The sequence below is a fragment of the Crocodylus siamensis genome, chromosome 1 (genome assembly GCF_052110815.1).
Source record: "Crocodylus siamensis isolate JL-2025a chromosome 1, ASM5211081v1, whole genome shotgun sequence".
Lineage (NCBI taxonomy): Eukaryota > Metazoa > Chordata > Crocodylia > Crocodylidae > Crocodylus > Crocodylus siamensis.
This window is the reverse complement of record NC_143395.1, coordinates 155,940,786-155,957,212: the sequence shown is the minus strand read 5'-3', so window position 1 is coordinate 155,957,212 and position 16,427 is coordinate 155,940,786. Positions and strand designations below refer to the sequence as shown.

The following is a 16,427-nucleotide window of genomic DNA, read 5'->3' as shown; positions in this document are numbered from 1 at the left end:
GAGCACATACCTCCTAATCTGTTACTGGCTGGGAAGCTGGAGGTTTGTTAAAACAGCACACTTAAAATTTATCCAGGTACAGTTGGTCATAGAGGGGTCTAACTAACTAAAACCCTAGTAGTATCTAAACCACCTGCTGTTATAACCCACTCTTAATCTGCCTCTTAAAATGTAAAAAGTAATAGTTGCAGTTAGACTGTAGTTGTAAATAACAAAAAACATTTCAGGTTTGAAAATCTTACAGAAGATAATCTGGGTTTAAACCATACTTTTGGAGTATATGGGGCACAACATAGGTTATGAAATACTTTAAACCAAACAAATGAACAACACTGCTTTGATAGTTGGTGCATTTCAGGAAACACTTTTTAGGTCCCATAGATTGAACAACCCTGAGTAATGTGACTGGTAAACTGGGTAGCAGTGTACTATCAAAAAATATTTCTTTCTAAATAAAGCATGTGTGAAATCTTCAAAGTCTTTCTTTGCAGCTCTTTCTCACAGCATTTCACACGCATTGAAAATACTGGAAGAATTTAAAGGTCTAGAATCTCAATTAAGAGGGCAGAGAAGTCTTTGCAAATGAGAGGTTGTCAGCTACTTACAAATTACAGTAACTCAGAAATTAGTCATAACTGAAAACCTACTGAAATTGAGGTGGACAATTTTGCAGGCAGATTGTGAGGCCGACTACCATTTTTGCTGATTTATTGTGGTGGGACCCCATTTCGCTTCTGGCCAAGTGGCCCCAATAGCCTCACTGTTGATGTGGTTGAGAGGGCTGTCTGTCATGGGTACTTGCCCCTTGCCGCTGATTGGTGGAGAGAGACAGGGTTGCACATAGGCAGCCGTCACAGCCAATCACCAGCAAGGGGTGGGGGCAGCCACCATCTTGGCTGCTCCCCATCTTGCTGGCGGCTCCCCCTGCATGGCCAGTGTGCTGTGTGGCTGGACCTCATCAGCCATGAGGACTGCTGGCCCCCGTTTTATTTTTAGTAAGGTGTTTCTTGTTTGTTTGCGGGGTTCAGATTTTGCTGACAATGCCTGACTTTGTGATTTCACCAAAAGTGTGACTTGAGTAGGTCCCTAGTCATAATACCTCTCAATAGTAACTCCTGCTATAATACTCCTTATGGGCCATATAAGTGAAAGCAGATTTGGGGAGGCTAGTAAAGTTGCTTTGATATTTATTTTTCTGTTCAGATTCACAGATGCAGAAAACTAGTCCAAGGATCAGCAGGGGCAGAGGAAAGAATTTACACCTGTAATAATAGTTACAAAAATTAATCAAAGTTAATTTTTTAATCTTATACTAGGAAACAATAAAAAAATTATTGGTAGCTAACAGTTAAACAAACCACCTAGATGAACCTTGATAGCTGCGAAAAGAGAATTCAGAGGAAATGAGAATTTTCTGAAGAACCTTCAACAGGCATAGTTTAGCTGTATGCTTACTCTGACAGAAAACAAAAACCCAATGTTTTGGCTGGCCTTTATGTTTGTCAGGACAGTTTTGTTGTCCCTTTCCATTCTGAATCCTTTATTTTTATGATACTCAATATTTTTACTATTTTTCAGTAACAAAAGCTCCTGGATCAAGAAACTTAATATTATTTTAGGAAGTGACACTATTATTACAGTTGGGGGAATACAGAGAGAAGGTATAACACAAGAAGAGAAGGGATTGAGACTCCTCAGAGCTTTAAGTCTTTCTTTTTCTGTTTTGTTAACAGGACTATGGTGGTTTAAGTTGGAAAAATACAGTTTAGGTTGGACCTAAATCCTATTCCCAACAAAACTCATAGTCTGATCACTCCAGCTGGTTTTGCACACACTTGTGTCCCTGTAATAGTGCTGCTATACTGAAAGCTCTGCCCTGTTCCTACTAAACTAGTTTGTCGAAAGTGACAATGGGGGCTGGTTCTTTACAAACATCCTTTTTAAATTAGCTGAAATGGGGGGCATTTTTTTGCCCTGACATTTCCAAGATTTTAATGCTTGCATTGGTATATAAAGACCAATAGTTGTGTCAGTGGTGAGTGGACGTTTCTAGAGGGAACTAACTAACTAACTCTCTGCTAATAAAAGGAAATCAGGGTTGTGAGTAAAACCTTCCATCAAAACACAACATTGTTAATGTGTCAACATTAGATGCTTCTGAGCATAGTTCTCATTGTATGTGTACTGTTCTCACGTAGTGTTTCAACAAAACTGGCAGCACTACAGATAAAAGCAGAGTTGCGTGACTGCATATGCTATTGAGTAATTGTGTAGGAGACCTATAATTAAATAACTCTATAATATAACAAATGGGGTGAGACGCTTCCAAACCGAATATATAACTACATGAGGAGTTGAATGAGAAGGGGTAGTAGATAAGCAAACTTGGTGGTTGTTCACTTCACTTGTAGTCTCTATCCTTTCTGCGGAAATGTTTGAGATAACGCTCTGTGATCTCTACTTTTGAAGGACTGATATTCGTGGAAATGGAAATATAACTAAAGGGATGGGTGAGGAAATGACTGCTGGCAGCATCAGACTATTAAATAATTTCTGTGGGGAGGTGGAGAGCTGTCATCTCCATTTTATGGAAAGATACAAAGTCTCTAATTTGGCCCAGATCCTACTGATACCGTAGAGAAAGTGGGAGATTCCTCATTTGAATTTTGAAGGAAAAGTTATTGAAATGGAAGTGATGACATAAACTACCAAAAGCCAACAAAAGCTACACTCATTGTGGTTTTTGAGGTAATTATAAAAAATGTATTATTAATTTATATATATTAGCATTTAGCACCTTGAGAACAGTTCATAAGTAAAGCAGTTTATTTGTGATAACAGCAAAAATTAATACTTTCCACTCCGGTTTTTTCTATCCAGCAGTATAGATATTTTAAAAACAGAAAATAAAGTGATTTACTACTAATATTTTTTTCATGAAAAATTCAAATCCATTGTTGCTTACTTTTACACCTATATTTCCTGTTTTCTGAGTGGATATTAATCTTGCATAGTTTTCTAGAAGAATGCATTGAATTAAATATCTGAAACATGCCTTGCATTCTAAAGCTTGTTTAACTTTATACCAGCCATGCAGTTAGTCCAATAAAACGTATCGCCCACAAAAATCCTTGCCTCTTGAATTAAATGCATCATTTACAAAGCCTTTCTACTTTAAGAAGATAGTTTTTTAATTTTTATCTTTTGCCCACATGCTTCAAAAGAGCTTGGTATACCAGTTGATCATCACGTGTGAGGCATCAGTGTGATATAGCTATGAAGAGATGATGTATTCAGGTTGTGTTCAATGTTCCTTGTTCCTAGGTTCTCTGAAACCTGCTGTGGAGCTTGGGCTGCTTTTAATCCCGGTCTTACAAATTGCTTAAATAGTATGAGCACCATTGGAATATAAAAGTCAGAGCTGAGCCCTTTCTGATCTTTGTCTACACTGGTAGTTAGACACCTATCCAGGACCATATTTATGCCCGTACCACCTGTTTGCCCACACTGTTATCCCTCTTCTATCCTAGTATGTCTCCAACATAGGTACACAAACTACTCAATTTAGGAATAAACGAACGTCATGTTCAGCAAGCCTCCGCATACAACCATTTTGCAGTGTAGCCCTGTCCTACAGTACCTGAGTGCAGGAAGTAATGTCATTAGGATCCTACAGTTCCCTGTTTTTTGCCACTCTTCTTCTGCCTTTTACTTTGGATCTGGTTTGTGCTATGTCATCCTCTATTGCAGTTTAATGAGTGGTTTGTTTGCTTGTTTTTTCCTTATGGCCATTTTCAAAGCAATTAGCAAAGTGCTGTGTAATGCCTACTCTGCCATTAACAATATGACCTTCTGATGAGATGTTTGGTGGTTAGATCAACAACTCCCCACACAGTGAGGGAGGAGTGGGGCAGGGGGTTGGGGTAGATGCTGCTCTGCTGGGTGGGGTGGGCATGGCACGGGAGCTGTGGCTTGTCTGAGGGGTATGGGAGGAGGGCAACTCCCAGTGTTGTGCACCCTCTGAAGGGGTGGGGGGGGTGCCCCCCCAGATCTGTGCGGGGAGGGGCGCAGGCTGCAACTTGGAGCTGGGGCTGCGCAGGACTCTTCTTGGCAGGGGCTGGACTTGGGGCGTGGCGGCAGCACTGGAGGGGGTTACAGGGGGCCTGCAGCCACCCTAAATGTTCATAGATTTCATAGACATTAAGGCTGGAAGGGACCTCGGAAGATCATCAAGTCCAGCCCCCTGGCTGAAGGGCAGGAATTCAGCTGGGGTCATAGGATCCCAGCAAGATAAGCATCCAATTTTGCTTTTGAAGGTGTTCAATGTAGGTGCTTGAACCACCTCCGATGGCAGACTGTTCCAGACCTTGGGGGCTCAGACAGTAAAGAAATTCTTCCTTGTGTCCAGTCTGAAATGGTCTTGTAGTAGTTTATAACTTTGACCTCGTCATCGCTTGGGGCACTCTGGTGAACAAATGTTCCCAAATTTTGCTGCAGTCCCCCCATAGCCCCCTCCCAGCACCACCACAGCCCGCCCCAAGCCCAGCCCTTGCTTCCACCCATGTGCCAGGAAGAGCTGGGGCTGAGCCAGGCACACGGTGGCAGTGCTGGGAGCAGGCTATGGTGAAATTTGGGGTGGCTGCAGCCCCCCATTACCCCCTCCCAGCACTGCCACTGCACCCTGAGCCCAACCCCTGCTGAAAGGGCCTAGTGCAGCCCTGGTTTCAGCCTGCTGCTGCAGCCTGCCTCCTCCATGCAGATCTGGGGGGCATGCTCTCCTGGGGTGTGTGCAGTGGTGGGAGGTGCCCCCTGGATGAGCATCAGCTCCATCCCATTCCCGCCCTGCCTGCTAGGAAGCATCTACCACTGTTCCGCTCCCTCCCTCATGGTGGGGGGCATTGGGTTAGGGGTGCCGGGCTGTGTCCTCACTGCCTGCATGCTGTGGTTCTGCATGCACATGGGCATTTATCAGCCGCATGGAGCCAATTTCTAATACAGCTAATTTTCTTTATACCAGTGCCAATCTGATATCGGACCAATGTATCAGCGCAGCTCTAGTGAGAACCACAGCCTCTGAACTATCCCCGCCAACTCCACCTTCCCCTTTTCTTTTGAAGCAAGTTTTGGTGTAAAGAGTAATTTCTTGACTGGTGGCCAATTTGTGCAGAGTTGGGGAGCTTCCTCAGAGTGCAGTCAGATTTAAGGTGTAATTGGATTTAATTTAATCATAAGCCTATACCTATATAAGTTTATGATTTGTTTTTTCTGCCCCCTCATGGTCAGCAACAGGACAGGACAGGGAAAACACTTCTACCCCACTAGTGAAATTGCATCTTCAATTTAAGCATCGCATGGTTGCACATTTTTTCACTTAGAAAAGATCCAAATGGTATTTTCAACTCCTTTTTTACCAGCTGCACAAGCAAAGTGCAATGAGTGATTTCCCCTAGCAGTGTAGCAACGTGGCCCAGTTGCCGCTGCCACTGCCATCACAATCGTGGCTGCAGCAAAAGCCTTTTTTTTTTTGCTCCATGCCCCCATTGGCACCTGTCACTCTACTCGAGTTACACCAGTGCTTTCTGCACAAGAACATATTTTGTAGGCTGAGTACTTTTCACTGAAGGCCGACATGCAGAGTTGTTAACGTTTGCTCTGTCCTGTCCCTCTTTGCCTGGGTTGAAAGCTGCCCCGGAGGGAGCTGTTTCTTGGCAGAGTTCCCACTGACCAGGCAGTGCCTGGAGACAAATCAACAAAACCCCCGTGCCAGAGTCCAAGCCCTGGTTCTTGCCCCATCACCTACAGCAGGGCAGGGCAGGGCAAGCCGGCCTGGGGCGTGTCAGTGTGCTTCGGAGCCCCAGGAGAGGAGAAGGGGTGCTGGAAGCAGAGCGGCAGATCAGCAGAGAGCACGGCAACGGGACAGGGACGGAGGCGAAAGACCAGCAGCTCGAGACTGCGCGCCAGGCAGGGAGCAGACGAGCGAAGGAGCAGAAACGTTAAGCGGCGAGTGCGGGCCGGGTCGTGGCCCGAGCCCCGCGAGAGCTGAGGCCCGCCCTCTGGGCGTTGCTGTTAACGTCAGCACGTGGGGGGTGCGGCTGCCGTTGCTACGTGGCGTCAACACGCACGGTGACGTAGAAGGCGGCGGTGCACGGGGTGGGCGGGGGCCCCGCTGTAGCTGCGGCCGGTGAGTACAGGGGTGGGGGGTGTCGGCGTGGGGGGCCGTTACCTGTCGTGCCTTGCGCGCGCCTGGCGGTTGGGGTGTGGGCGCCAGACCCCGCTTGTCTCGCACGGGGGGCGGGGTGGAGCCGGGCGAAGTCCCCCGGCCCGGCCCTGCTTCAGCCCCAGCTCCCGCTCCTGGGGCTAGACGACGCTGGGAACAGGCAGAGGTCGCGTGCGCACGCTGGGGGTGCAAATGCCGGGCTGTGCGCACAGGTGCGTGTGCTTGCATGTATGCGCGCAGACAGGCGTGTAGGGGGTGTGTGCAGGAGCGTGTGCCTCGCGTGGAGTGTATGTGTGCATGTATCTGTGAGTGCGTGCAGGGGGTGCCTGCATTTGGTTGGTGTGCACCAGTGTGTGTGTATATGAGTACAGTGCACACGCCTCTGTGAGTGTGCATGGTGCAGCATGTTCATGCACATGCTTGTACGTGTGCACAGGGGGTGTTTGCAGGAGTGTGTGAGTGCATGTATGTGTGTTTATGTGTATGTGCAGTGTGTGTGTACATATATGAGTGTAGTGTGTGCAGGAGTGCGTGTGTGTGCAGTGGGTGCATGCATGCATGCATGTGCACGTATGGACAGTTGGTGTGCACGTGTGTGGGAGTGCACACATGTACATATTTTTGTCTGTGCATGCACAGCGGGCATTTTCCTGTGTGAGAGTACGTGTGCAGAGGTGTGGTGTGTTCTTGGGTGTATGCATATGTCTGCTGTGAGTGTGTAGGTGGTGTGTGCAGGAGCGTGTGCCTCACACGTGCAGTGTATGTGTGCATGTATCTGTGTAAATGTACGCATATTTGTACTGTGTGTGCATGGGTGTGTGCATGTCTGCACGTGTGCAGTGGTTTTGTGTGCGAGTGCATGCATATACACAAGTGTGTCTACAGTGTGTGCATGTGTGTATGTTTATATAGTGTGTGTGTTCACATGTGTGTAGTACACTCGGCCTCACTGCATCATAGGCCCACAGATGGCAGGATGGGAGTCTCTTTCCTTAACAATGACTGTGCACGTGGCCTGAAAAGTTTCTGCAAATGGGACCTGGGGGTGCTTAATGTTAAAAGCACACCGTGCTTGTGCATACTCAGCAGTTTGCTGGGGGGTGTTCAGTCAGCAGCCTGTGGACCACTTGCAGGGTTCCATGGGCCATGTTATGGCCCACAGACTGCATGTGACTTGCAGCCCCTGCTGGATGGCGTACAATGTAAGAACAGCGGCTTACTGGGTCAGACCATAGGTCAGTTTTGCCCAGTGTCTGACAGAGTGGATGCTGGGTACATGTGCACTTGTGCTGCGTGGCAAGGGAGGGCCCAGGGGTCTGTGTGCTGTCAGCCCCACCTGCAAGAAGGCCAGGCAGCACAGCCCATGTTGTGGTGTGGGATCTCACAGGATGTGGCCTGCATGGTGTGCGTGGCCCTGGCAGATGCACACAGGCACATCCTGTGGCTCCAGCCACCCTGAAGTTAGATAGCCCTGGTTTACATTACTTAAAAAGGCATGTATATGTTCAGGCAGGCCTGCTAAACATCTGTATTGAAAGACTTAATGGGGGCTCTACTCCAACTATGTGTGTAGGATGCAGACCCACAAAAACTGCACCCTTCCAAAGTGTCACTGATTGGGAACCTTTTGGCAGTTGTGTGTGAAATACTGTGGCTCTGATACCAGGGAATGGGAATGAGCACCCTGCCCAGCATGCCTTGCAGTGGAGGTGTAGCAGGGGAGTGCTTGCACCCAGGCTTTCATGGTCTTAAGGGATGGATGACCTGGGGCTGCCCCCCTCTTCCCCCCCCAATTCTCTGCTGTTCCTTCTCTCTTAAACATTAGTTCAATAAATGTCAGTAGCCTGTAATTGATCAAAGTCTGTAGCTTGCTTTCCTGATCTGAGGAGTGCTTGGTCCTGAGTTTTTGGATTCCCAGGGCCTGAGGAGGCATGATGAGAGGCTTCCATGGAGTAGAAAGTGAGGGCACAGCTAGTTGTTGGGAAGACTGCTTTTATTGAACAAGCAGTACAGGGGAGCAGATGCAGCCGGGGGTGGGGGTGGGAGAATACCCAGAGCATTGACCAGACCTGTGTCATACGATGCGTGGTGTCCAAATGTTATACTGGTTCACAGTGAGCCAGTTCAAAATAGTACTTGATTTTCAATTCCAGGCAGTTTTCAATTGTTTTAACAGACTTGTTTGTCCATTCACTTCAGATTTAAACTACATCTAAAACCAGTTTGAGTATTATGTGTATCCGTGCCCATAGGTGTTTGAAGATTTTCACAATGAAAAGGGTCCATGCATGATTTCAGTTGGGTCTGTTCACTGTCTGGCACCTTTACTAACCAGTTATTATATATGAATATTTTCAAATAGCTTCTGAATAAAACTTAGAAATAAGCTTGCAGATATGATATGTAAGGGAAAAATGGGTCTGAATGATCTCAGTTAGGTATGACAATGAGAACCTTCCAGTTAATACACATGTCAAGTTTTCTGGAATGAGGTCGGGTTGATTTGTCATCCACCAGAACTCTTTAAAAACATCCTTCTTGAAACAAGAGTCAAGAAAAGAAAAACAAAACAACTTGCCAGCATGTCCACTTTTACCAAGCCCTACTTTGGTCTCTCTCAACAAACAGATGACTTGGGATGCCATCTGTGTAACAGTTGGTATACTAGTCACTAGGAAGAAGAAAGTACTTTTGGTAAAATGATCGCTTGGACCTGTTGACATGAAATGGCCAATGATGGTTCTGTAATTAAGCATGAGGTGCCAGCATCTCTCTTTGCTCAGTTTGTTTGTTGGTAATTGCACTTTGCTCAGTTTGTTTGTTTATATTAAAAAGTTGCACTTGGGAGTGATCTACAGTTGCTTGAAGGAGGACAGAAAAAGAAATATTTGGAGCAGGAGGTTGAAGTAGCCAGAGCTTTAATCAGGGGAAGTCCCAGAGCCACTCCTGCCTCACTCCATCTGTGGAATCGGTAGGAACTCCTGGGAAAGCGGCAGTGACAAGGCATTCTTTCCCCCCTGTGCTCAGAGACGTAAGCAGAGAGGGAAAGGTGTGGAGTGAGATATATGGGGAGGTGCTGCTGAGCATGGAAGGGAAAGGAAGGGGCATTGATGAGGTGGGGGGAAATTCTTACCTGATTTGGGAACTTAAAAAGAAAAGTCCCTGGCTGCTGTTCCCATGGCATGGTATGCCCTCCCTGGGTGTTGGGGGAAGACTGGGAGCAGAAGAGTACAGCTACTCCTGCAGCACCAGTTGCTGCCCCTTCATCCCCGTTTTTTGAAATTACGCTCTTCCTGTGGAACCTGTATTAGCCAGGGGCTACAATGCGTTAACTCTAACAAGCTATGTTTCTTGCCTGGTGTATGAATGTCAGCCTTAGTAAAATGTATGTTGTCCTATGATGTGAAAATGAGATGGACGTGTCATCATTTCTAAGTGCCTTTAAAAATAAAAAGTGAAAAATTGCATCATGGTTGTAAAGAACAGTGTCAGTCTTTTCTTTCACTATACAGAAAAGGACTTACACTTCTTAAAGAATATTTATAAACTGTCAACTAATTTATGAAGCAGGTTAGCCATGGGTCATGTATCCCTTATGTATGATGCACTGTTTCAGGAACTGTTACAGTTCTTACTGTGCGGCTGGATATTGCTGAATAGGATTTCTTTGGGCTTGCCTATCAGTCTTTCTGTTGTTCTGAATGGCAAAGAACCCTAATTTTCAGGAAGTCACTCATCTGTCTGCAGGCTATATCCACTGTAAATCTCCACACAGCTTTACTGGTGAGTGGATAACTGACCTTTTTTCAAGACCTGAGGTTACCCCTTTTGTCAAATGGGTATCAGTTTTTACCCACTTTTTGTTAAGTATATTTGATGGAAAACCTCTCAAAATACAGTAATAATTTTGTACATAAATGTGTGAATATAATTTTCCAAGTTACAATACTCTGCTCTTGTAAGGACTAGTTTGTAAGACATTTAAAAAAATATAGTAATTAGGTGATTGTCATGGGGTGGGGTACCTAGGGACAGCCATGATACCCCTAGAGCCCTGTGATCATGCCAGTCTTGCCCTATGGGCACCTTCTATTCTCATCTGCCATGTCTTGATGGTTAAGATAATAGGTGGTAGATAGGGAGGCTGCCCTCAAGTTGCTATGCAGTCATGGTCCTGGTGGACCCCACTAAACCACATTGGTTCTTAGACCTCTTGCAGGATTCTGTTTTAAGTAAGTGCCTTGTAGGGCACACCAAGCCTTATGGGCTAGATGTGTGGCTTCAGAACTGCCCCTTTGCCATGCCCCATGCCTCGCAGATGGTGTGTAGACGTTATCTCTAGTGTTACGGCCTCAGTTTAGTTTGGCCTCTTGTTGCCACTGGACCCTTAGCCTCAGTAACTGCACCCTCTGGCACTCAGGTCTCCTCATCCCGTGTCACTGCACACTTTGGTGCTGGGGCTCTGCACAGTAGAGTGCCCCAATGAGCCCTCTTCCTCCCCTGTAGCCTCAGCCAGTCCCATTGGATTAAAAGCAACAACATAAATATGAGCCCATGGGCTATAACGTAACAGCAATCGTAACAGAGGAAGTCACTTTAAGACGGCCAATTTCTTCCTCAACAAAGTGTGCCTCCTAGCCCTGGATACTTTAGGAGCTCCTAAACCTCATTAGTCTCACCAGCAGTAGCAGCACAGGCACATAGGTATCTCAGTGGAGCTTTTCTGCACAAACTCCACTCCTGGCAGCTGCCAGGGCCCTAACTGACTTCAGTCCCAACTCTGGGGCTTATATGGGCTCAGGGCCCTGCCTCCTTCCAGTCAGCTGACTGAGTGTAGATCCAGGCTAATTTCCTCATTAGCCTACTCCCATGGCAACCTGCACCTATGGGGTTTATGCCTGGCTCCTAAGGGCTGTTTCTGCCCTTAAAGGAGCACTGCAACAATGATTTTTTTTTTTTTTGCACATGAACACCCCAAAAACATCTCCTAGATCCCAAAGTCAAAACACTTATGGAGCTATATTTTATGGTTTTTAGTTATGCTTATGTGGAATTGCATCTTGAAAATAGCAGAGACAGTAGTGAGTTAATCAGTGTTTTATTTTTGCTTCTGTTTTCCATCCTTCTGCAACAAGGTGTGTTGGACATGAGGTGCCACAGTAAACTAAAAATAACTTAAATGTACTGGCATTAAATCGTAAGAGACTCAGAAATCAGGAGATTAAAAAGTACCATGCATCTTTGTTTTACATAATGTATAGATTCCTTTATTACTACTTGTTTAAAAAGGACATTGCATTTAAGAGAGTTCATGCTAACCATGCACTTGGTTCAACAAATAATATTGCCCACAGAAATCCAGTGCAGCTGCAGTTATTTAGTCTCTTCACTTTTATTTTACTGAGGGTTTGAATGGTTGTATTTAAAGTTAAATTTTTTTGCTATATATGCAGTGTGGTAAGAAAAAGGGTAATCTTAATTTTTTTTCCACTGGTCATTGATTAAAACTCATTTTTTAATCTTTCTTTATTTCTTACTGTAAAATATTCAACCAGACTGCATTTGATTTTTAGCGATGTACTCCATTAGTAAAATGTCAGTCTAGCTGTGTCTCTTTTTTCTCTACTTATTGGGAAGGTTTCTGGAAAGCCAGTATCAATGGAAGTGTTTTGTATATGGTTATATGATTTATAGCGTACTTGCATTTTTTAAGGGCCTATGAGCTAGTACAATGTCAATGGAAAGAGTTCTTCCTCCTCTTCCTCCTCTTGCCTTAAATTTAAATATTATAAATTCTTGGTGTGATACTCTAGCTGTTGCATATGACTAAGATTTTTTCCTCATTTTCACTAGTTTTTCAAATTTAAAAGCAATGAAATACCACAAAGCTCGCTAAGTCATTTTGTGAAAATTAAGATAAGGGGGTTCTAAGAACTGATAGCTTGCTGACACTGTGTTTAAACAGTCATTTTATATTTTAAGTAATCATTTGTTTGTTATCTCTCTCTCTCTCTCTCTCCAATATTTTATTTGATTCCAAGATGAGGTTTTTTCCCCCCCATTTAACATCGCTGGGGGTGGGGGGGGAAGTTGCTTCCTGTACCTCCCCAGCTGCCACTTATGCACCCCTTGCCTTCACCTCCACAGTCTCAGGCCCCTACCTTGTCCCATCTCCCCTCTGCCCAACCCGCTTATCCTTGTCCAGCACCACCTCTGCTGCAGCCTACAATATGGAGCATGACCCCAAACTTGCCCTGTACCAGTGGTGCTGGCTCCATGAGGCTGCTGCAGGGCCATGCTGGGGCCATGCTCTGTCTCAGGTTGCAGCAGGGACAGATCCTGCTGTCATTGAGCAAGGGTAAGAGGGGGAGAGGCAGAGGCTTTGAGAGGGAAGGGGGCTGGGGGCCTGAGGCTGCAGGGCAGCAGAAACGGTGCAAAGGGGGGAGATAAGCGGGGGCAGGGGCTTGAAGCTGCAGTGTGGGCTTTGCTTTAAGGGGATAAGTGTGGGGTGGACAGGCATGGGGGAGCAAGCTTCTGCTGTCTCCATGCTGCCTGTCCCCCAACCACCTGTCCACCACTGCTCTCCTCACTACCTCCCCCACTGCCTGCCCTACTGTATGCATCCCGCACTGCCTGTCCCCCACTATCCTGCACACTGCCTACTCCTTTACTGCCTCCCCAAGCCCCCCATTGCCTGTCCCCTTCGACTGCATGCAGCAATAGTAGGGATGAATTTAAGACAGTTCTCCAGTTATTATTATTTCTATACGTGGAAAATTATAACAAGCATATACATATTTAATGTATAGAATCTAATTATTGGGGGACATCTTAAATTCATCTTGGATTTGGGTTAATATTAGGGCTCTGCAAACCTTCGATAGCTGATTCAATTCAGAGGAGATTCGGCCCGATTTGGGGACCAAATCTTCGAATTGAATTGGGATACCAATGAAAAGCTCCACATCAATTTGGAGCTGCAGCTGGTGAGTGTGGAGCAAATGCCCTGCACTCACCAGCTGCAGGAGTGGTGTTTGGAGCCTCTGGGCGCTTGTGGCAGAGACCCCTGCATAGCGCAGGGCAGTTGGGGGGCAGCGGGGATCACCCCCCGTTTAGCATCTGTGTGGCAGATGTCGCATTGCGTGGGTGCAGTGTGGCTTGGCAGGGCGCTGCTCACTGCCTGGGAGCTGGGGCAGCTCCACATGTCAGCCACAGCCTGGCACCACTCAGCCCCAGTGGCCCAAGGTCCCAGGCAGCGCGTGGTGCCTTGCTAAGCCACACTGTACCCTCACCATAGGTCAGCTGCCACGCAGGTGCCAGGCTGGAGGAGCGACCCCTGCTGCACCCAGCTGGGCCACGCTGCATGGGACGGGCTCTGCCACAAGTGCCCAGAGGCCCTAATTGCTGCTCCTGCAGCCAGTAAGTGTGGGGCTTTTTTTAAGTGTCAGGTCTTGCTGGGGCAAGACAGCCATGGGGGCTTCTCCTGTAGCTCCCCCGCCCAAGGAGAGGCAGCACAGCCAGAAGAGCTGTGGGAGAACCTGCAGCTGCCTGGATGTGCCTGCCTCTCCCTGGCTGATCCGAATTGCCAAATCTCTCTGAGTCGGCCAAATCTATTTGGGACAGTGATCCAAATTGAATCGCTGTCCTCCGAATTGGCCAAATCCGAATCAAATACTTCCCTACTCGCACAGGCCTAGTTAGTATGTCCAGGGGTATGGAAAAGAAAACAGTATCTTTATCCATTAACATATATGGTCTTCAACATTTGTTTACGCTCTCTTGTACATCAGTTTGTAGATTTTGGCTGACTTTCTTGGGTGGGATTATGACTTTAGGAAGGCATTAGGAGCAAATATAAGAAGGACTGTTCTGAGTTTGAAAGAATATGAAGAAAAACAAATTTAGGAAGAAATTATTTTCAGAGAGTAAAAAGGAGCCGCCAGAAGCATTGTCTGGCTTTCATTTCAAGAACAGAATTATGATTTATCACTGGAGTAGAGTAAAAGAATAGTGTTATTGTGATAAGTTCTTAACACTGCTCCTTCTTTGTGTTTTGAAATAAAGGTTACCATTAAAACTGATAAAACTCCTATAGAAATCTTAGTTAAGATTTTAATGCAGACCTACCCGATTCCTTAAGGATAGTTATTTGACTTTAAAAGAAGCGCAGCAATTATATATTTGTGTCAGAATCTTTAAGGTTAATTTATTTTTAATACTGGCTGTTTGTAGCTTGACATTACATTTTAAAATTGTTCACTAACTTCACTCTAACTTTAGCTTTAGCAATTGTAGTATTACAGTGTATTTAATATACTTTTTGCTATGTTTTCTCATTTGTATCCAAGATTACATGCTTTGTTATTCAGAAATCTCTGTGCTCCAGCACTAAGACAGAGTCAGCTTTAAAACATTTATTTAGTGTTTTGTGTGCGTATAAAACTGCATTCAGAGAATTTCACTATTTTCTGATTTCATGATATATTGGCTTATTGTACTGAAATGCCTTGAGTGAAATGTACTGAAATGCCTTAAAGCAGAAATTTAAAGTTTTTGTCTGGTTTATAAGATAACTTAATATATTTCCTGTGTAGTAAAGGTTGTAGTGTTGTAAATTAAATTTTATGTGCAAAGAATGCAACAACAATATATTCAGTTGTGTTGTTCTTAAGTTATTTAAGTCTCTAAAAAAGCAAAATATTTTTCTACTAAAAAAAATTGAAATCCATCTAAATTGTCCTCTCACTGACTCCTTGTCCCCAGTTTTCACTTAAGCTTGACTCTTCATTCTAGGAAAAAATCAAAGTGAGAGAATGAGGAGAAATGGATTTTCTTAAATATTTGTTAGGGGTGCACCAATAGAGATTTTTGGGGCTGATAACGATAGCCGATTTTTAAGGAGGCATATTGGCCAATACTGATTTGATTTCTGATACTGGCCTGGCAACTTGGAGAGCTGCGTGTAGCTGTTAAGTCTGGTGTGGTGGATGAGGAGGGAAGGGAAGTGTGGTGGGGGGGAGCAGATTGAGCCCCTGCAGTGAGGGAGGAATGGGGCAGGGGCTGGGGCAAGTGCTGCCCAGCTGGGGTGTGGCAGGCATGGGACAGAGTCCAGGGAGGTTCAGGGAGAGCGGGGACGGTGCCTGCTGCTGTGCACCACTCATCTGGGAGCAGGCTGGTCTGGCACTCACCTGCTCCTGCCACTGCTCCTGCTGGTCGTCTGGGAGGGTGGGGCGGGGGCGGGAAGCGTGTGCCCCCAGATTTGCAGAGTGGGCTGGACTAGGCTGGGCCAGGCTGGGAAGAACCCCATGCAGCCCTGGCCCCAGCCTGCCCCGCCCCGCGCAGATCCGGGGGCACGCTCCCCATACCCTCATGGACAAATGGCACACAGCGGCGGAAGCTGCCCCTCCCCTCATCCCCCAGACGAGCCACAGCTCCGTCCCCCACCCGCCCTGCCCTGGCTGGGCAGCGCTTGCTCCTGCCTCAGCCCCAGTTCCACTCCTCCCTCACCTTGGGGAGCCTTGATCTGCCTCACCACACCCCTTCCGTCCCCCCTCCCCTTCCACCACACCAGACTTATCAGCTGCATGCAATTTTCCAAGCTGCCAGCCTGCGCTCCTCATGCCTATGTGCTGTATTGTGGCTGTGTGCATGCATGGGCATTTATCGGCCAAAATATTGGCCACATCAGGCCGATTTCTGATACAATCAATTTTCTTTGTGTCAGTGCTGATCCAATATTGGACCAATATATCGGTGCACCTCTAATACTTGTTTATAAGGACAAAGTAATTATAATTGGATAGGTAAGATAAGAAATAAACATTTCTAGAGAAGGACATTCATTTCTATGATTAAAAAAAATCAGATTTGTTTTATGTTGGTTTTGGGTTCTAGTGTGATGTCTTCTGTTTACCTGCTAATGAACAATAAGTTTATAAAAATCAGAGTTCTTTGACTGTGGTTGTCTAACTAGTCTATTACTTTCTTTTATATTTAAAAACAAACGTTGCAGTTTCCATAAATAAGTCCCTATATTATCTTCTGAGATGCGATTAAAAAAGTTATTCTGTTAGCAGGAGAAAAGTTCTTTTTCAGGTAATGTGAGGAGCCCAAATGGGAGAAAATGACTTACTGCTGACCTTTTCTGCTGCTCCTTTTTGAGAGCTGGATAGTAATAATGTCACTGCTCATGGTAGTGTTTCTGTGCATT

The 16,427-nt window shown here is 45.8% G+C and overlaps 1 protein-coding gene across 2 annotated transcripts in view; it reads left to right on the top strand.

Annotated features, from left to right (window-relative positions):
• The first annotated feature begins 6,107 nt into the window (after nt 1–6,107).
• The window catches only part of BTBD9 (BTB domain containing 9), a 276,523-nt gene continuing 266,203 nt past the window's right edge, over nt 6,108–16,427 (top strand). Inside the window, exon 1 of one of the 2 annotated variants that reach the window (XM_090046617.1) lies at nt 6,108–6,181. The gene's annotated coding sequence lies outside the window, so the exon portion shown is untranslated. Of the gene's footprint in view, nt 6,182–6,344; nt 6,430–16,427 lie in introns of those variants that run through there. The other variant, XM_090046626.1, reaches the window with a different exon arrangement.